The sequence below is a fragment of the Podarcis pityusensis genome (genome assembly GCF_964106645.2).
Source record: "Podarcis pityusensis genome assembly, chromosome: 5".
In the NCBI taxonomy this organism is placed as follows: Eukaryota; Metazoa; Chordata; class Lepidosauria; order Squamata; family Lacertidae; genus Podarcis; species Podarcis pityusensis.
Window position 1 is genome coordinate 54,052,696 of NC_138032.1, and position 22,302 is coordinate 54,074,997.

Below are 22,302 nucleotides of genomic sequence, written 5' to 3' on the forward strand. Positions count from 1 at the left end.
TGAATCACTCTGGACCGCTTGACCACTGATTTATCTGTTTGCAACACCCGTAAATAATGAGCACTGTAACCTTGAAAAGCATATACTGTGTCAGAGCCATTCTTTCCCAGACAGATGCAAAGGTAATGGTAGAGAGTAGACAGTGTTCATTCAATAAGCTGCTAGTTCTGTTCTAGTTTATTTATATACCATGGGGGGGGGGCAAAGGGCCCCCAAATAGTAAACTGAATATTAATGCAAAAAAGGGAAGAAACAGAAGACTATACTATAAAAGAGCAAATCACCCAAAACCCACCACTGGGTATACCTTTGTGAACTGTATTCCTACTTTTAATACAGATGTGGCTCCCCAGCATTCCATCTCTCGCTAGCGAGCCGGGTTAAATCACATCTCCAACTCTCCAACCTGCAGATGCTCCAGCCTCTCACCTAGGAGCAAGTCTATCCTCAACCAGTCACCCATGGGGCGTGTCCTCACCCTCATCGCACCCTGAAGGAGTGACCCACTATTAGTGTCCAAACAGAGCTTCCTTCTATATCATGTATTAAAGTAGAGGTAACCAATAAGCCCCCCCCCAACTGCAGATGTTTGGGACTACAACTCCCACCAGGCCCAACCATGGCTAATAGTCAAGGGAGATGAGATTTGTAGTCCCACCTGGACGGCACCACATTGGCTAACCTTATATTAGAGTCTGCCAGGAGTTAACCAGAACAATGGCTCTGGTAACAGATATAAATGTTCCTGTGATCAGGGCATCTACAAGCCTACATTATCGTATCTGTGTGCAAAAATGCCTGCTTGCACAGTATAGAATTCAGATTAAGAGAGTCTTGGCTTTCCTTCTTTAAAAGTTAATCCCTATGTCATTAAAATTCTCCTTTTTTGCTTCTGTTCAGTTGTGTGGTGCATTAAGAGCTGCACCTTATAACACACCTTTTACCATATTTGATAAAGTTTCTCAACATGAAAGTCACATTGGTTAGAACTAGGTTTTGCCAAGAAGTGGTGTTGATGCTATCGGCAGCAACCTGCAGGGCCTCCTTACCCTCTGTGACATGTCAATCAACTTACCTTGTGCCCAGATGTCACTGTGCTGAGTTTTAGATTATACTCGTTAGTTTTATGCTGGTTGTAATGTGTGTGTGATTTATTTGTATTTGTCTTTTTTGTTGTAAGCTACTTTGAGTTACATTTGGTAAAAAAGAGAGAGAGAGGGGAAAAAAGATGATGATGATGATCCTTGCTTTAGCATTGTCTGTCATTACCCTCAGACAGGAAGGCACTGACTCCAGAACAGGAGGCAAGTTGCAGGATATATTTTAAATGAGAAATATTGCTGGACTACAATTCCCATCAACCCCCAGCCAGAATAGCTAATAGCACAAACAGCTCAGAACCATGATACCTCAAGGATCGCCTCTCTCCATATGAACTGACCCAGACCCTGCAATCATCATTTGAGGTCCTCCTTTGTGTGCCTCCTCCACGAAATGTATTCAGGGTGGCAACACAAGAACAGGCCTTTTCTGCAGTGGCTCCTTAATTGTGGAATGCTCTCTCTAGGGAAGCTTGCCTGGCACCTTTGCCACATATATTTAGGCACCAGACAAAAGCATTTCTGTTTTCCCAAGCTGAGGCAGGCAAGAGCCCACAGCCCACAGCACACCTCCCTAGCTGGCCAGGTGGGACTCGCTAGCTCTGTGAGGAGATGTGTAATTCCTTAGCTGGAGTGGGCTTGGAACAGGTGAGGGTCACATGCCTCATCAAGCCCAGTTGCTGCAATCAGCAGGCAAAGTAGGCCAGGGAAGCAGAGCTGAGGTGCTGGGTCTGCTCAGCTGCCCATGATACTCCAGGATCTGAGGGACTGTGCTTCACTTTGGACTTCGGACACTTGGATGGACCCTAGACTGGGGACTTGGCATACTGACTTGCTGCCAGGTAGGCCAGGGGATCAGGGCAATATGGCCTTTTAAATGGGGAGGGGGGCTATTGTTTTTGTTTGTTACCATATTGTGTAATTTTGTGTTTCTATGTTGTAAAATGCCCTGTGATCCTTGCATGGTTGTGGTATAGCAATTTAACGAATAAATAATTGCCAGAAATGATGGGAATTGTAGTTCAAAGATATCTGGGGACTCAAGTTTGGGAAAAGTTATCCTACTGGTTGTAGTTGTAGTTGCGGAAGGACCTGCAAGCTGGGCAAAGACACTAGATTCAAGAAGGTTTGTTTTGAATATTTGTTCCCATTCCAAATAGGTTGTTCAACTGGGCTACCTTAGGTAGTTCTCCTCTGAAGGTCATGTTTATCTGCTTCATAACACAGCTGGCATCTGTGTATCTGTGTTTGCTTAATTCATTGTTTACTTTTCGATGATTTCATTCTCCTGCTTGTTTTGTGCAACATGGTTCAGTGGCCCCGACCTAGAAGTCACGTGAGCCGAGTTGATCTGGAATGTACATGACGGCGCTTACATGTGGGTTGTATTTTCGAGCCCACATGTAGGAAAATGAAAATATGTGGTGATTAATGATAATTGGAAAAGATAGGTATCAATGTTTCCAGTCTGTGATAGAAAGCTCAGAGAGAAAAAATTAAGAAGCGCCCTGTGTTTCTGAGATCTGATTATATGGATAATGTGTGAAGAATGGGCTAGGAAGCAAGAAAAAGAGAAATTGCTGGACAAAAATCTGTAACGTGCCCCCATTAGTGCGTCTCTTCTATGCCTTTGCATCATTTTCCACCTGATATGCTTTTTCACTCTTTGGACCATTAACCAAGAAGTCAATGAAAGTAGTTCCTAGAAGAAGGTATAGAAGCATAGAAACCTTAGGGTGTGGGGAGTAGGCATTTTTCGTCACTGTCCCCCAATTCGTTCAGCCACTCTCCAAATAAAGAGCCCATTTAACTACACCACACCCATTGGAAGCAAAAGGTCTAATTCTGCCTGGCTGCCAGGTATTCTCTATATGGTCACTATTGCACATTTAAAGAGCAGCCATTGCAGCAGTGACATCAGATGCAGTAGCAACAGCAGCAACATCTAAGACCTGGAAAGAGGAACCAGTGTTCCTACTTTGCCTTATCTTATGTTTACTATATATACATTTTTTGCTTATTGTCAGCCTTCTTCACAGCCTGTTGTCTGGTATTTTAAATAGATGCACAGCCAAAAACAATCTCTTTGGATCTCCTCAGCGTTTTCTCTCCCTGAAGAAAGAGGAATAAGTAGCAGAAAGGATGAATAACACACAACATAGCTTTGGAAGCGAGGGAAGATGATCATGGAAAGAAGCAAAGTGATGTTCCCTTTTGGCAAAAGGCAGGTTAAAAGGGGATTTGCGTTTTAAGCCTGTGATGTGCAACCAGCATGGGAAGATGTTCTGGTGCAACCCTCTTAAAAACATGGTGATGAAGTTTCCACAAATGCAGTTCCTGTCAGAAAACAAAGATTGTGTAATTTGTATTCTTTGGAAAGAGGAGCAATTAAAAAAAAAAGTGGAACTGGGATAAAAGCTCACTCTCACCCTCTCTTCCCCATCGTCACAGCCATGGCTAGGCAAAGCCCCCTGAGAAATTTGACTAGTATCAAAACTGTTGTTGAGCTCTCTCATAATTCTACATGTCTGTATAAGCTGTTTCTTACACACTGCTTGGTTTAGTAATCATTGCAGTTTCTTACTTGGCCTCTGGGATCATTTATGGGCATCTGATGAAATGTAAGAAGGAATGCAGACCTATTTTGAACATCAAAACTACTTGTTTGTGGGGTGTTTTGTAAGACTTCTACGGATCCTAGGCGGGGTCAAATCTCTCTTCTGCCTAAATAGGACTGACTGAAAGAGTCTTTGTGAAGCTAGCCCTTTTGGTAAACATGACATCACCCCTCAATGTCATAAATCTCCTGATTCAGGACAAGAACCAACTAGTTTATAGTCTTGCTTGCAGAGGCACCAGCATTTCAAACAAAGTTAAAAGCTTTCTGCTAGACTATGATGCAACACTGGCTGCCACAGTTCAAATGCACACATAAGCGGGAATCACTCCGCACATTTGTGTCAAAGCAAGAAAACTGGGGGAGCTTTGATTTAATAAATAACACAATGTCATTATTATTGTGGTTAATAGGGAAATTTATCTGAGGGTGGCAGATGCAGGAAGTCTTTTTAATGTGGAGAAGTTTTTTTAACCAAGTAAACCTATCAAAATAATCCTGTACCACAGTTTCAATTACTAAATGCCATCTGCCCTCATCCAAAGTCCTGTTATGCACTGTGAGGCAGACACAGAATTCTTTTATGTTTTGTTTCCCCACTAACTTCAGTGGAGAGGGTGACTGAGGGCATAAAGGGATGTATAAAACATAAACTTAAAGAACCCCTGACAGTTAAGTCCAGTCACAGACGACTCTGGGGTTGCGGCGCTTATCTTGCTTTACTGGCCGAGGGAGCTGATGTTTGTCCGCAGACAGTTTTTCCAGGTCATGTGGCCAGCATGACTAAGCCACTTCTACTCCTGCTGAAATGGTTTGGGGAAATGACAGCATTTTACCCCAATCTACACTGAATTTTCCATTTACATAGGCGTATTAAATTAAAATGGAGCACCCATACATGGCAGGATTTGGTTTGCATTTGTGTGCACAAATCACTTCCTGGGGTGATTCATTAGCGTGCATGTGTTTATCGTGGAACCTATAACATGCTTTCATGTTTCCTGTGACAAGAGAGGAGGCCTAGATTAGTTGTACTTTCACTGATTGCTGCTGCCTTTCTTAACACGGCGGTCTGGATTTTTGTGAAGAAAACCCATCAAAGGAAATTGTTGCTGCTGTGCAGTATGTGGCAGAGAAAAGCTGCAGATGACATTCTATTTCCCGACTCCTTTGCAGTTTTCTCTGTGTGCCTGGAGGCACCTGCTCCTTCTGACCGTCTCTTCTGTTCCTCCTGGAATCTTAGGAACATAGAATTATATGAATGGAAGTATCCAAAGGGTCACCACACCCATAATCCTCCTCCAACCAGCACCCACAACCCCTACGGTGTGGGCAGCTGCTGCTTCTGCCACCATTAACCACGTGAGCCACCCTGCCATGTCCACATCAGCTTGACAGAGCAGAGTAAAAAAAAAATTAAAAAAAGATTCACACAAAAATCTTCATCACTGGCACGGCACACAACATTCAGAATAGGGGATTTGTAGAGGACCAGTTAGGACACCGCTCTGTCTTTGGGAAGAGGTTTAAAAAGAGGACATCTGGACATCCTTGGCATGAGCTCTGGAAGGGGGAGAAAATGTGAAACCTCCTTATGCTTTCTCTCTCACTTCTTCTGCTGAAAGCGTAGAGCAGCCTTTGGGGGAATTTCAACCCAAATTTAGAGGAGTAAGAGAGAGAGGCTTCAAAAACATAGCCTTTAATGTAGAAGATCATTACGGACATTCCCACATTCAGAAAAAAAAGAAAAAGGCAGTCCGATGTACCTCTTAATAATACATAACAGCCTGTTTGCCAATATCAGTTTTCTTTGTTTTGTAAGATATTTCCCCCCTCTCTACCACTTAAGGATGCCGTTACTGTTCATCCATTTCCAAGCATTTCACTACAGGAACTGAATGGAGCAGTGTAGCATTTAGGACCTGCTTTTCAGTGACGTTGCGGCCAGCTCATGAATGGGAGACAGATGTTTGGCTATTATGGTGCCGTGCTGAAATGCATCTTTAAACAGATTTTCAAAAGTGTAAATTATTTTGGGGCAGAGGCTGAGACTCCATGCACTGGAAATAGTCAAAAATACTGAAATTTCAGGTAGCCTTGTGTGTTGTGGGTTTGAGCCTTACGTTGGGTAAAAGATCCCTGCATTGCAGGAGGTGGGACCAGATGACCCTCATGGTCCCTTCCAACTCTACAGTTCTGTGATTCCTGTGGGCAAAGCAGAACTGCTTCCCATGTTGCTTGTCTGTGCACACATAATTCTTTTTTTTGTCCTTGTGCTATTTCCCCAGCATCAGTGACATGCCAGTAAGGGCTCTAACTGTGCCAGGACATCTGTTTTCAATGCCAGCACTCATCCCTACAAGACATCAAGTAAGGATGGTGTTGCCAGATAATAATAATAATGTTGTTGTTGTTGTTGTTGTTGTTGTTGTTGTTGTTGTTGTTGTATGAGGATACATACAGTCTGAGGCCAAATGCTCCTGAGCAAGTGCAGAGTCCATTTCCCCTCATCACTGTGTATCTTTAGAGAGACTTTATACATCAGTTGGGAAAGTTGGATGAGACTTCTAGACAGACTTGAACCACATGATTCTTTTCCCAGAAATTAAGCGTTGGTGCCAATGAAATTATAAGTGGCAAAGTGACAAGTGGGCTGATTAGCACTAAAAAGCAAGATGTTGCAGAGAACAATGCCTCATATATCCGAAATCCTTTCTCTTCCTCCCATCCTGCTGCTGGCTAGTGCGATTTTTAAAACCTAAGAAATTATCAGGTTCCCAGTTCGTTATCAGTCAATGTTTTTTGAGTAGATGCACTTACAGCACAATTCTATATGATGAGGTTTCACAGAGTTCAGTGGAGCCTACTCCCAGGTAAGTGGGTGTATAGGATTGCAATGTAGCCTTAGTCACTTGATTACACTCTCTTCTCCTTCCCTCTTCATCTTTAAAACACTTGCAGAAATCTGTTGCTATAAAAGGAATACTTTTTTTTATCTGCATTTATCACTAAAGGCATTTCTTCCCTGAGGGGATGGAGTGACATGCTCCTTTAGGAACTATGCTGAGGTATGAAACAAACCAACACAGCTGCATAAAGAGCATTAGTGAGTCTGTGTACTGATCCAGGCACAGCCATCTATTTATAACATGGCCTGTTACAGAATATTTCAGTTCCACGGTTTCTGATAATGTCCCAGTTTCTTTCTGCTACACTTTTGTGAAACTGCTAAGGGAGCTTCAAACATGATAGAATTTCAGACCTAGGTAGCACTTCCTATTAGAGAATAACATGCACATTACAGGTTGTATTCAATTAACTCGGAGTAGACCCATTGCAATTAATAGACTCAGGTTTGCCAGTTAGTTGAATCCAACCCTACATATCCATCATGACATGATGATGCCTAAATACAATCTATCTTGTCTTCCATTTTTCCTTTGCGTAGCGTCTGTTAGATTGTAAGTTTCAGGTCTGGGACTAGTTACTGACATTTCGCAAGCTGCTTTAGGAGCCTGTTTGGCTGAAGAGCCCGGTAAAAATAAATACATGCAAATAGATTTCAAAGGCTCCATCTGCTACAGCTTCCCATTTCATGAATGCACCACGCGATAGACCAATATGTGATGACCATATCTGACAATGTATAGACACCACTTGCATGTTTTTTGTTACATGTTCTGCGGCCACATGTGGGGCTGTAAAGACTCGTGAGCATTTTTTTGAAAGCACACTAAAGCCTCTTGGAAAACACTTCTGGTAGCAGAAATAGCAAATTCATGACTTGGGAGGCTACAGAAAGCAAAGGGGGGAATTTGTGCGGAAAACTAAAAACATACTTAGCCACCCCCCTTTCAATTTTCCTGCTCCTTTTGCTGCCCTTGTTATTATAGCTGCCTTCAGAGAGACCAAGCAAAGTTTGTGGGAGAGCGGCAGTTGCCAAAAGAGATCACTTCTGAGAAGGGAAAGCTTTCTGGCTTCCAGGATCTATCCTCAAATTTCCTAAACCTTTGCATTTCTGTCTGGCGGTCTGCGGAATTAGTACATCTAATCTCAGGGCTGAGGGTTGGTATGTACAGACAGAATCCGAAGAGGCAATATTTACAGAGGTCAATGCAAATATTTTACACTGGAACAATTTGCTTTGCCTTTGGTTTTTTAAAAAGGCAAACATCTCAGTGACACATTAAAAAGCCATCACGTTTCACCTGTGTTCGTGCTGTAGTTAAGAGAAAATAGATGGTTTTGAAGCAAACTCGTATATTGTCTTTAGGTCATCCCTACTCTGGGCCAGGACAGGATCTGTGTTATTAGGGTGCTCATAAGCTTAGGGAAATCCGCCACTCTTTCCTAGAAATTTCCAGCCGGTGGTATAACTGGCTCCACAAAGGATTAGGGAAGGCTTTGAGTATCTACCAGGCAAGGCTTCCTAGACAGGATGTTCATATTCTTCTACAATGGGAGGGGGCACCATAGACGTGTGTAGCACATTTCATTAGGCTGTGCACCCATGAATTTTGTTTTAATTCAACAAAAGAGGAGAATGACAAGACAAACAAATAAAGACAATGAAGAGACAAGGAGGAAAGAAGGTAACAAAACAACCACTATAGGAGAGGTCAAGAAGCTAAAACAGCTTTTCCCTGCAGAAAATAAGACCTGTGTCGACCAGATCTGGAGGGCCGAGGGCAGGATGACTCCTCTTGTTTGCTCACATGCCACAAAAGCAGCCCCTCACCCCCACAGATCTTTCTCCACCAAAGGTGGCCAATGGAGCTTGGACAGGGACAGGGCCTTGGGACAGAGACAGATGCAGGCAGAAGAAAAAGGCTGGAATAGAGACCCTCCACCCCATTCACCCCACGGCCACTTCCAGAGACAGATCCATTTCAGCCTTTTTCTTCTGCTTGCATCTCTCTCTCTCTCTCTCTCTCTCTCTCTCTCTCTCTCTCTGAAACATCAGAGTGTGCCTGGACATACTTAGCAACCCACCTTCCTTGGGCATATTTGAGGGGACCACATGCATTATAATATCGAAAAAAAGAATTCAATAAGTTTTAGCAGCTGCAGCGGGTCATGCCTGGAAAAAACCACTAATCCTGGGCAATACAAGAGACATGTGGCCCCATCATCATCATTTGCCTCATTTATTCACTTCCTAGTAACATCTAGATTTTCTCAGTATGCGAAGGGCAGTTCTCCTCTCCGTAATAGCAATGATCTGAGGAGGAGATGGAGAAACTAGGCTACTTATGAAATCGTCAAAAAGAGGAAATGCATCACCAAAGAAGAGTACAAAAGAAGATGCAGATTTGCACCAATTTTTCTTTCAAAATCTGAAAGAATTACTATAATTTAAATAGAGAATTCAGTACATCTCACCATAGTGAGGGGAAGTGTAACCAGGTGACCTGTGAGCCTGCTTAGTCAGTTGTCCAAACCCCAAGCATTTTGGAGTGATTTGACCCTCTCAAATTTGCCTTTCAACTTCCATCTTACTCATTTCAGGGTGGTTTCCCTTTTTGAAGTCAAATGTGACCATGTTGGATTTTCTTAGCCATGTGACACACTCTCTGTTCCCAGTTATTAGTTTTTTACACAGTAAGAGAGATGGCTCCAGCATCTTGTGACATCTGGATAAACCCTGAGGTAGGAAGAAAGCTGATACTTTGCCCTATCTTTACAAATAAGCACATATAAGCCCCAGTAGACAGAAATACTAGTCTCCAGTTTGGCTGTTGTTCTTCCTATCAGATCCTCTGGCTTTATTTAAAGGTAAAAATAGAGAAAACTCCTCCCCTCAACTATTTCACAAGATACACCAAATTTTTAGTGAGTGTTTTCCTCCAGACATATACCAAGTAATCAGCAATGTCATTTTAAATCAGCATGGTTTATTGAATAGTGTGTTCTTTCAAATACAAATGATTTTTCTTCACATTCTAAATGCAACTTCCAGTGAATAATATGTAGATTTATTAAATAGCCACAGAGAAACTCTGGGACATGACGAGGTTAGATTAATATAAATTCCCTTAACACTTCAGCAAGTGGCCCTTTTGTACACTCAAAAGCATTTAGCCTACCTAAAATTAAACCAAAGAAATCATGTGCAATATTCTCAGGGGAGAAAACAAAACCACCACAGGCTTTTCACTTTACTAAACCAAAGAACTGTTAATATTACTAGAGCTTAATGGAATTCTGAAGTAGGCCTCCCTGAAGTCTTGATTCTAAATCAAGGAGAGAACTCCAGCAAAGCAGGTCAGCCTTGGAAAAGCAAACTTGCTGCTTTTGAACAGTAACACCAGGGAAGGGGGTGGGGTGGGAGAAGACTTCAAAGTGGAGATGTTAATGTTGCTTGCCTTTTGCAATTGGACAGGTCAATGTAAATAACTTTTGCTTCGAAGCAGGGATGGATAAGAATGAATTTTGAATGACATTTGTGTTTTGGTTCGCACATTGGTTCATAAAGTGCGAATTAGGTTGGTTCGCATTAAAATGTGAACCAAACCGATTTATTCTCCAGCTCTACTTCTACATGTTTCTTTACTTGATCAATTATCCCATGAGAGCAGCTACTGATATGACTAAAGACTGTGAGACATTTGCAAACCCCACATGTAGAACTGGGCTGATAAGTAGAAGGGAGCCAGCAGAAGGGAGAACCTGTCAGTTTTGGTTCTCTCCATTTTACAAATCCTAAATTTTTGTAATTATGCTTCCAAATCCCCATGAAAATTCTGCAGCATTTTAGTGTGGATTTCTCCTAATAAAAACATTTTCAAGCCAATTTTAAGTAATGAGCACATTTTGCAAGCACGCTCCCATAATATTATGCGTTTTGTATGTTATTTTCACTAATATATTGATTTTTAAGCAAATTCATAGAGGCAGGGATGGCTTGGATGTGGTAAATTCTGAAAAGACTTGTCCATGAGGTGGGGAGATGACCTGCTCTGGACAGGATGGCTCCCCCTTAAAAGGAGCAAGTCTACAGTTTTGGGTGCTCCTGGCGTCAGCACTGTCCCTGGTGGCCTCAGTGGCTAGCATTGCTTTTTACAACTTCAGCTGGTTTGCCAGTTATGGCCCATGTTGGACAGAGATGACTTGGCAACTTCCAGATTGGATTGTTCCAATGTGCTCTATATGTGACTGCCTTGAACTTGACTCAGAAACTTCAATTGATCCAAACTATACCAGATTACTGGCTGGGGTTTCTTTTCGCTCACATAACCTCTTAAAAAAAACAGCAGCAGCAGCTGCTGCACTGGTTGCTAGTTTGTTTCTGGGCCCAGTTCAAGGTGCTCATATTAGCCTTTAAAGCCTCAGATAACTCAGGCCCCTCAGTTTGTTAAATTGTTGTCCAGAAAACCACAGGGAGGGAAATGGATGCCTTTGTCTTCTCCCCAATACTATAAAATCAACCAATCCTTTTTTCACTTATTTCTCAGGATTCATACCTTGGGGTACATCCATGATGTATGTTATTTTCATAAACTGTCCATAAAACAATTGGGGGGGGGGAAGGTTTTTAAAAAACACACACAAGAAAACACACTCAAACCTGGTCTGGAGGGCACTGTGGTATCCTTGTGACTGGCCAGTTGCATTTTGTATGTGCATTATGTAGAATGATACCTGTTATTCAGCCACCCCCATGCACCCATTGGCTCCTTTTGCACCTGGATTATGTTTGGACATCAATGCTAGACTAGTGTGATTCTTCATCATTCTTCATTATCTCGTGTTTCAAGTTGGAGGATTCTGCTGCCAATTAGCTGCTCAAAATATATAGGTTTGCAACTACATAATGTTGATATTACTCTGGTATAAGCAATGACATCTGTCACTACTCAATCTTTAAATAGTAGAGAAAAGGATATAAATTTATAACATATTATTGGCAAGCTACTTAGGGACACATTTTGGAACTGACATGGCAACCTTGTAAGGCATCCCCTTCCTCCCTCATTTCTCTGACTACAGGACCCTAAACCAACTTCTTCAAAACAATGATTACCTCAGAGATTGTTATTTGAACTCAATAATATTAAGGGTCCAAGAAGAATCCAAACAATATTCTACAGGTTGATCATTTATCACTGTGGTAGTTGAAAGAGCTGGCCTGCATTTTATACATCTGATTTTTTTTATACAGACAATTAATGCTAAGGAAAGAAAACCAAATTGGCTTAAAATCTTAAAATATAAAATAGCACCATTAAGGAATAGACACTGAATTATATTGTTTCACCTTTTTTAAAAAAATGTAAATTTATATATCAAACAGATGGGAAAGGAACCTACCGGTATTGCATTAATGTAATTTTTGAAATAGAATGGTCCCATTAGGATTTAGTTGTAGGAGGTTTTTGTTTGTTTTTTTGTATTAGCCCATGAAAAATGAAGCTGAAGAAAAGACTGTTGTTCATTTCCCTAATCTTTATATTAAATCTTTCTTCCAAGGAACGGATGTAGTGTCAATTACAGCTCTATCAGAATATTCTCACATTTTTGTGACTGTGCCAAGGAATATGCAATTTATGGAAATACTGAGAAGTGCTTCAGGGGGAGATAGCAGATATTTTACTACCTGCATCTTTCCTGGCCCCCACTTCAAGAAGGTAAAAGGAGACCAATGCAGCAGGTGGAAGGGATAATGAACAAAGACTTTTCCAAAGTAGGGAAGTAGCATGTGAATCACACTTGCAATTATTTTAGCTGTTGGGGTGCTGTTTTTTTAAGAGTTGAAATGCAAGGGTTAATAATTGAGCTTTGAATTTAGAAACAGAGGTCTTAGATGGGACTAACTTCCTCAGCCTCTCACTCCCACAGAGAACGCATTTATCAGATCGCTAATTAAAGTATATCTAAACAATAAAAAAAATTCCAGTGATGCAAAGAGTAAAACGTTCCTGTAGACAATAAGCAGCTCTCAAATCCTCAGTGAATTAAGGACTTCCCCTGCATGTGAAGACAGGTTCTGGCAGATTTATTTTATTTTATTTTATTTAAAATAAATTTATATTCAATAAATGAGCGAACAAGGTGAATAGTGGGTCCAGTGATCAAGAAGGCGGTTTCTGCATGTGCTTTAGAGGGAAATGAGGGACAGGTGGGGCTCATCAACCTGGGAAAGTAGCCCATCTAGGAGAAGGAAAGCTCTGATCCTGAAATCAGGGTGGGGTGGGGGGTCTTGTCATCTAGGCAGCCCAGGACCTCCATACACCTTACTCAGGCTTTCACCCTCAGAAGGTCACCTCAGGGCTGCTAACACAGCGTTTGACTTCACCCTCGGAGGCACACTCCATTTGTTTGTCAAGAGACAAACTGATGGCAACAAGCAGGTATAAAATATAACACTGCAAGAACAGCCTGAGAATATGGTCTGTTCTGTGGCCCATTAACAGATAACAGTAGCAGAGACCACAGAGCAACTCATCATTTCATTCAAGGAATGAGTGGATGTCTTCTTCTCTTCCATCCCACTATTGTTCTACGGGTTTGCTCTGCTCCACATTTTGCTCCCTAAAAGTAATTCAGGGATTGGTGCATGCACAGTTTGCTGATGTTTCAGTTCACATCTTTGCACCTCCCCAATAGGTTTCCAGTGCACACAAGCACATATGCAGATTGGACTAGAACTGGGCGAAATTGTGGTAGATCTCTGTATTGTTAGTATTAGCAGATACCATACCTCCTTGTGACATTGCGCCGATGTGTTCAGGGCTGGATTTAGGTTTGATGAGGCCCTAAGCTACTGAAGGTAATGGGCCCTTTATATATCCAACAGTCTTTTGTCAACAACAAATTGTCACTGTTTTTTGTGCTGAATATATGCTATATGGTAATTTATGGACCTAATAAGAGCCAGTGTGGTGTAGTGGTTAAGAGCGGTAGTCTCGTAATCTGGGGAAACGGGTTCGAGTCTCCACTCCTCCACATGCAGCTGCTGGGTGACCTTGGGCTAGTCACACATCTTTGAAGTCTCTCAGCACCACTCACCTCACAGAGTTGTGGGGGAGGAAGGGAAAGGAGAATGTTAGCCGCTTTGAGACTCCTTAAAGGGAGTGAAAGGCGGGATATCAAATCCAAACTCTTCTTCTTCTTCTACAGTGGTACCTCGGGTTACATACGCTTCAGGTTACAGACTCCGCTAACCCAGAAATAGTGCTTCAGATTAAGAACTTTGCTTCAGGATGAGAACAGAAATTGTGCTCTGGTGGCGCGGCAGCAACAGGAGGCCCCATTAGCTAAAGTGGTGCTTCAGGTTAAGAACAGTTTCAGGTTAAGTGCGGACCTCCGGAACGAATTAAGTACTTAACCTGAGGTACCACTGTATCTAAAGCCTACATGCAGAATGTAGGGACCCTATGTATAGAAATGAGCCCATCCCTAATTTTTTATTTTTATTTATTGGGGCCCTAAGCTACAGTTTGTTTAGCTTATACATAAATCCGGCACTGAAGGTGTCATATATGCATTGAGCAGAAATGAGATCAAGATGAAGCCTGTATGGATTTCAAAGCAACGACAAGGTGGGGATGTATAAGTTCATCTGAACCATTTGAGTGATGCTTCTGGTAAAGTAGCGTCATTGCAAGTACTGGTTGTTCTGCAGGGGGCTGGCATCCTGTTGAAGTGAAGAGGTTTTAGTTGTTTCCACAACTTGACAGCTCACAAGCTGAGGAGTCCTAGCAGGGTATGCACTGTGTGGAGTATGACCTCGGTTAACTAGACCTAGGTCATCAAATTGCATTATCCAGATGAATTATAAAGACCCTTAATCTTTCTGCAGAGATAGCCCACATTGCATCAGATTTTTTTAAAATCTTAATTTGAGCATTGGATTAAGCGTGTCATGGAACCTGTTATTTAGGGTTGTGAATGTTTTCTGCAAAGAAAAACATAACAACGTTTTTCAATTACACAAGCACGGGGTTACCATAGTAATTTACTTAAATCAAAATAACTGCACTTATGCAAATAGCCTTTGGGGAATTCAGAACATCTAATTTAGAAAATAAATAAATAACACCATGTTGCCAGATGTGGTATTTTAAAAATATATCCAGGAGGCATCGTTTATCTTGTCAGTGTGGAAAAGGTTCCTTTCTAGGTAATTTGAACCTCTTCTTGAGATAAAGTACTTATTAGGTTACAGTTTGGGAATTAGCCATTGGGCTAGAGGGTGAAAATATTTTGTTTAATAGCAAGTTTGCAGAATGTACTTCTTGTATTGGCATAATCTCTTTTTAAGGGAATGTCAGTTGAACATAGAGATAAGCAATGGCGCAGGACCTTTCCTGTGTCATTAAATTACATTATTTCCTTTCTTTTTATATTCCCTCAGACAAGATCAGTTCAGTGAGTATGCTAAAAAAAATGAACAGGCTAAAGAGCTGAACATTGTGTACCCTATTTTAATTACTTTTTGCCATTCTGTGAACAACGGCTGTGCCTTTTCCTCACAAAAGTCCAACTCTTTTACTCCATTCATTCAGAGTTTGGGCTACAGAATAAATATTTTACATTAAATCCCCATAACAGCAATGAAGTATTTAATATATCCATTTATCCTGGCAACCCCAAGATTGTCCCTGAGAAGGATGTCCCCAAAACCAAAAGAAGCATTGGATCTTTCTCTCCAGAGCTGAAGAGGGAGACCTAGGAGAGGGAGGCTGCCTTATAAGGAGTCAGAGCATTGGTCCATCTAGCTCAGCATTGTCTTCACTGATTGGCAGCAGCTGTCCAGGGTTTTTGGTCTCTCCCAGCCCTACCTGGAGATGCCAGGGGTTGAATTTGGCACCTTCCACACACGAAGCAGATGCTCCACCAATGAGCTACAGAGCTTGTCAGAATTTCCCTCCACTGAATCAAACTGCTTATATAAAAAAAATCAAAGTAGTATACACAGACCAGCAAAATAATTAACAATACTATGCAGGTGTGACTTCCAACCATGCCTTAGGACAAGGGTTGCCATTATGGCAACTGCAGGTACCTCTTATGGCACCTACAAAAGGTCTCAGAAAATATCCCCTCAAAAATCTAATGCACACTATTTACCACTAATTCATCATATCTGTATATTTCTTTAATCAGCCAAAGGCCTGGGTGAAGAGAAATGTTTTTGCTTGGTGCTTAAAGAGGTACCGTGGTACCTCGGGTTAAGTACTTAATTCGTTCCGGAGGTCCGTACTTAACCTGAAACTGTTCTTAACTTGAAGCACCACTTTAGCTAATGGGGCCTCCTGCTGCTGCCGCGCCACCGGAGCACAATTTCTGTTCTCATCCTGAAGCAAAGTTCCTAACCTGAAGCACTATTTCTGGGTTAGCGGAGTCTGTAACCTGAAGCGTATGTAACCCAAGGTACCACTGTATGTGAAGAAGGCACCAGGCGAGCATCCCTGGGGGAGAGAATTCCACACACACACACACACACACACACACACACACACACACATTTAAGTGAGGTTTAAACTCAGAATATACCCCACCACAGCATACACTTTGCTATTACTGATTATTTAACTGATTATTATATTAATATTTTATACTTTAGAGCATCTTGAGTACAGTTTTAATGCAAGTTCTTGGAAATACTTCTTGGAAATAAGAATTTAAAAAGCCTATGTCTCCTTTAGAAAAGAATTCAGGGAAAATGAAATGCTTGTCATATGGTGAAAATATGTTGAACTTCAAAGAAGGAATTAATAATAATTGAGAAAACTGCAACAAGTTTCTGATTTTTCTGAGGTTTGAACCTTATGCCAGATTTAACATTATGAAACTTTGACATGCCTTTCTGTTGGAGATCTCAAGACAGAAGGAATGTTTGGAAGGGGGAATTAAACCTCTTACCATTTTCCCTTTGGCATTGTGTAACTCTCTGAGGTGGTGGGTTTATGTGATGTTCTTTACATGCTGAAACCAGACCCTAGAAAATAATGTCGCTTACTTTCTTCAGTCAATTTCTTATATTCTCCCTCTCCCAGAAAACACCTTGTTATTTGAAGTCACAGAGAGTCTTCCCTGCTCTGATTCCCTACCCAACACTTACTATGGCATAGCACTGCAACATCAATAGCACTGGCTTATTATTTACTGCATTCAAAACCATCTACTACTTGTTCAGTGGATGAACAAAGAAAACAAATTATACCATTGCATTTGCAGAAAACATTCCCTACGAGGTGTGGGGCCACCACAGAGAAGGCACCGCTCACTTGCAGGGCACTGCTTGTATTAATGCATGGGTAGACTGATATGGAAGGAGGCATTATTTTAAATATTTGGACAACTGGCAGTTTAGAGCTTTGTATGTCTCTATAAGCACCGTGAATCCTGCCCAGATAATAACTGACAACCAGTCATATTCTTTTAAATCTTCTGTTATATGAGATTGGCTCACAGTGCTGGTTGGGTTTTGTTTTTGTTTCGTTTTGTTCTTTTAAAGCACAGATACAGATAGGAGGCAAACCTTTGGGGCAGTGCACATTTGCAACCTCTGGACCATTTATTCAAAGCTACGGTTGTCCAGGTACCTTGGAGTTTCCCGTTGCCATAGACTTCAGCCTTTTATTGTCTTGAAGTCTCATTCAGTTTTATTTTTTCACCCCCAAAATTAGAAGATTGAATCAACGCTTATAGGAATGAATCAGTTACAAATACATATACTTTATTTTATCTTTCAGTGTTCAGGTTTCCCATCTGCTTGTACCAGTATTGGAGCCGATGCCTTCCACCACTGTGAAACAGTTATCCAATAGCATGGAAATAAGTTGCCTACCTCCACAAGTATGAACAGAAAGTTGCAAGTCCATAAATGTGCAATAATTAATTTAAGAAACTCAAAAGCTGGCATCAAAGAGAATAGCAAGGTTTTTGCCTTAGGGATTAAAAATGCAGCTGCATGTCTGTAGGTTGGCTTTTAAAAGAGGCACACACTTCTGCAGGATAAGGCTCAATAATGCTTGTAGCTGTTCATAATGGCTATCAAATCTTTGGTATATCATCATTATTCCTTCTGTCATAGCAGCTTTTATACACATCTGCTCAAAAGTAAGACCAACTGAGTTCAAAGGTGCATACTCTCAAATGGAACTGGGTATAAACTCATTGGCTATGAGCAAACCCCATTGAAATATGCATAGGGTTGGGCTGAACAGTATCCTTCTAAAGCTCTTTCATCTACCATGGACTCAGCTATACAGCTGCAAATAAAAAGTTTTAAGTGCTATATACACTAAATGGCGATGGTGAGCCTTATGGAAAATTCAATGTATTTTTAAAAACCGTTTTCAGAATGGTTTTCCCTCATGTATCTCCCACACGGAACAAGACAAGGGAAGTAGTCATTGCTTGGCTTTGTGGCAACGTATCTGGCCAGAAGCACCGTGGGTCAGATGAAACCAAGAGCATCGTGGAACAATTCAATTAAGGCCAAAAGATTTACAGAGGAGGCCTGGACCTCAGGGGTGTCTATCTACAAGCCCCTGCAATGATCACACTGGTGACCTATGCTCAGACTACTGAGCAGTAGCAGCAGATGATGATGATGGCTGATGATAATACTTCAGTTTGAATTTTTTCTCCTACTGATTCAGTCAACCACAAGTAAATGATTTCCGTTCTTGATCCTTGGGATTTGGGGAAAAGCATGGTCACTTAGTCCTTTTTTTTTTTTTTTTGCAGAAAATGGTGCATATTGACTTTAGCGTCCAAAGCTCAGATTTTGACAATTCTACTCTAGAGAACTCTGCAGTTTAAAATTCCTAGATTTTTTTTAAAGCCTAAAGAACAAAATATAATGCTTTATTCTTGTACAGTATAACCTTTAGCACTGCATTCTGAGATAATCCATAAAGGAAAATGCATCTGAAACACATGCTTTGAACAAAGAGCAATAGTGTTCGGGGCTGTGTGTTTGTGTGTGTGTTTTCCAGTTAAATGAGGAGCCAACTTCCTGGAAGTTCTCTTGCACTCCTGGCTTTACTAGAGGGCTTTTCAAACATGTCTCAAATGTGCTTGTATGGGTGGTCTACCTACCACAGGATTTCTAGCAGTAAGCGACTTTGTTTACCAATGCAAGTATGATAACAAAGTGTGTATACAAGCACAAAACAGACTTTATATTTGCTAGGAAGATGGAGGAGAATGACGAATCATAACTGAATGCATCTTTTTGCAAAAAAAAAATAATGTTGTTCTGGTGCATGCATTAAAAGAAGTATTTCAGCTAAGCCGGGTTATTTTCTGCAGAAAGACAGATGTTTACCAGTAATTATTCTCTTTGCATAAAGCAGATCTGACTGTTTCTTAATCTCAAAATAAATAAGTAAGAATACATAGCCATATGTGGGCAAGTGTATGAGCGTTAACACCAAGTCAATGTAGTAGAGAACAGTATGCTGAAGAAAACTGATGATATTTGAAATTCAGTTGGTTAAAAAAAAAAGAAATTGTTGCAGAGACAAGCAATACTACTAGCTCCCATGAGAGTATACAAAAATGTTGCATCCATGTATAGGGATGAAGCTGTTAATTTTGGTTTCTCTCTATTACTCATTTCCCCCAGTCTTAAATTTCATTGTCCGCATTTCTGCATCAGTGAGCTTTCTTAAAGTTCTCATACAACCTCTGCAGCATTTTGGGGTACGTTTCTCCTAAAGTATGCATTTTGCATGCAGTTTTCTTTACTATACACCTACTACAAAACTATGAGTTTCCAGGATTTCCTAGGAAGAGAATGGCTATTACCGGTAAACCAGTTTAATCCTGCAGCATGGGTATGTCCTTAGTCAAATTACAGCTCAACTCTGAATTCACTACTTAGGATTGGGTATCTCACTGTGCCAGCTTCCATTCACCATCTGTAAAATGGAATTATCCTGCTCATTTTACAGAAATGCATTACAGAAAAAAGAACATAATTTACAATATTTTGCACTTTGAAATATTCTACATAATTGAAAGTGTACTTCTGATTTTTGTTCCTATCTCTTTTGGAGGCAGGGAGGTGACACCTAATTTGAGGCAGAAAACTATTTTTACCCGGTAAATTAGGAAACAGCAGTGAACTGCAAAAAAATAAAATGAAAGCTAAATGCAGACTCCTCAATTAAAGGTAAGGCATTGGAAAGTATTGTTGTGGCAGTTTCGACAACACTCCAGCATATTTAAAAAGGAGAGTTTGCTCCCACTTCCTCTTTCCGTAAATTATCAGCACAGCACACACCACTTGGCTCTGCAGCTCAGGAGAAGTTTCATCTCTCTTCTTTCCTGTGCACACAAGATGAAACCTTTAAAAATGCTTCTATGCGTGTCACTTTGTATGTGTTAGCTGATCCAGCTGAAATGTACACAATAATGAATTTGGTGGAATATTTATACAACTGAAACGTGGTGAAAAGTTCAAGCAATATCCGAGCATCTCTAAATATGGAAGTACCTGCCAAGCTGTTGACAGCCAGCAATACTGCAGAGTAAAATATTTAACAGTAGAGGGTGAAGAGGTATCTTAGGTGGATAATTGCTCACTCTTATTAATTTACATATCCCCCCTTTTTTTCCCCTGCCCCTTCTTCCACCTTCTCTCCCTTCATCTTTGAAGCAGTACAGAAAGTTTTGCTCAAAACAAATAAAACTGTACCTCTCGGAAAGTGAGAAGTTTTATAACAAACCCATTGCAAGAATAAACTTGTATCGGAGCTGCATCTCTTTGTTTATGATTTATTTAAAACATTTATGGCCCCTTTCTTTACCTTTGCAAAGTGTTGGCAACAATAAGTTAAAAATTAAACCAAAATGACTACTAAGTTAAAATACAGGAAAGATACAAGATTCTTTGATTAGGCATACTCTAGTAACATTCCTTCAGTTCCACATCTTTTTCCTTGTCTTCTTTGGCCTAGGATTCCCAATTTCCTTAAAATCATTTTATTTGTTATTTTTATAAAATTTCTTACCCATTTTTTCTTATAAAATAATCCTGAAACAGCAATCAATATGAAATACAATAGAGCAGTGTAATCAACCAATCAATAAACAACAAAACAGTAAAATGGGTGAGAGCAGATGCACAATCAAATAACATTACTATTTACAAAGTGCAGCAACACAGGTTCAGCTAAATGCGTCTTGTGTGGCAAGACTGGCATGGGGCGGGGCGGGACTTCACTCTGGATTTACTCTTTTCTTGGCTCCCCTCACTTGGTTTCGTGGGCCAATCGAAGTTTTTTTCTGAGGTGCGGCCACTGACACATGCTGACAGCTTCTAGGAGGCACAGGTGAGAGCTGAGTGCAGGGTAGAGACCAAAGATGGACAAACCCTCAGAAGCAGCATGTGTCACCCCCCCCCACAGAAGCTACCCCTCCCCTAACAGCCCATGCTCTGGATATTTGTATGGACTTCCTCCTTAATTTGTTTTCAGCCCTCCTTTTGCAAATCTCCAGAGTCATTCAGACCCTCCACGTGTCCTTATTTTCCAGGGACGTTCCTGATTTAGAGAAACCATCCCGGTTTCTGATTTGATTCTGGAATGTCCCACTTTTCCTTAGGATGCCCCTGTTTTCATTGGAGAAATGTTGGAGGGTATGGAGTTATCCAACCCCCCAAGCTGTCTGAAGGCGATCCTGTATAGGGAAGCTTTTTTGAATGCTTAATGTTTTATCATGTCTTTATTTATGTTGGAAGCTGCTGCGAGTGGCTGGGGCAGCCCAACAAGATATGTAGGGTATAAATAGAAAAATTATCATTATGGAATGGGACGTCCCTATTTTCATCGGCAAAATGTTGGAGGGTGTGAGTCCTTTCTGTCAGAAATCTGTTCCTGTATCCACATGGATAGGATTACGTTGCAAATATCACATTTATGCAGGCTCCCTGAATTATCTGTTAGTAAATAATTCTGTTTATTTCTATTTGAGCCCCTCTGTGCAACTCAGAAAAGCTTATGAACTTGCTGCCGTTTTCTGACAAAGACGCCAGGAACCTGTCAATTTATATTATACATGTGTGCTATTTAGGTGGGAAGAGCAGTCTGAGAGGGGGAACAGGTTGAGATAAAAATAGCACCCATCTCCTTTGTCTCCACTCTGACAGCCTGGTCGCTTGACTTTAAATGATTTGTCCCTTGAACCTTTTGATGCAGCTGATACAGAACCTCCCCTGTTTCCTAGCTTTGTGAACCAGAAGAGAGAATGCAGAGAGAGGAGAAAGAGAGCGAGGGCAGGGACAGTGTGCCTACCTGGTGGTATTCACAGCTATAATTTTCTCCACATGGGAACATGTGTTCACAGTTGTAAAGAGATGTTGAGTAATTGCACATGTGAGGCATCTTCTCTTTAACATCCCCAGCATGTTCAAAGGTTTTCCTCCCTCCCAACTCGCCCCCCCCGCCCCGTTGACAATTGCATTGTGGCCTTTTTGTTTGTACTTAAGAGGGTGCTGCTTCTAGCTATAAATATAATTAGTAGCACTTGTGCAGTCTTGTTTTCCTCACTGGCCTACAAACAATTATGACTTGTAACCCATTCTCCATTGCCTTTGGAGTTCTTGCCTCCAGTGGTTGAGGAGAG

The 22,302-nt window shown here is 41.1% G+C and overlaps 1 long non-coding RNA gene across 2 annotated transcripts in view; it reads left to right on the forward strand.

The window, feature by feature from the left end:
* Window positions 1–1,811: 1,811 nt before the first annotated feature.
* The window catches only part of LOC308477104, a 191,596-nt gene continuing 171,105 nt past the window's right edge, over window positions 1,812–22,302 (forward strand). Inside the window, exon 1 of one of the 2 annotated variants that reach the window (XR_013986385.1) lies at window positions 1,812–1,942. This is a non-coding gene — a long non-coding RNA (uncharacterized lncRNA). Of the gene's footprint in view, window positions 1,943–20,952; window positions 21,012–22,302 lie in introns of those variants that run through there. The other variant, XR_013986386.1, reaches the window with a different exon arrangement.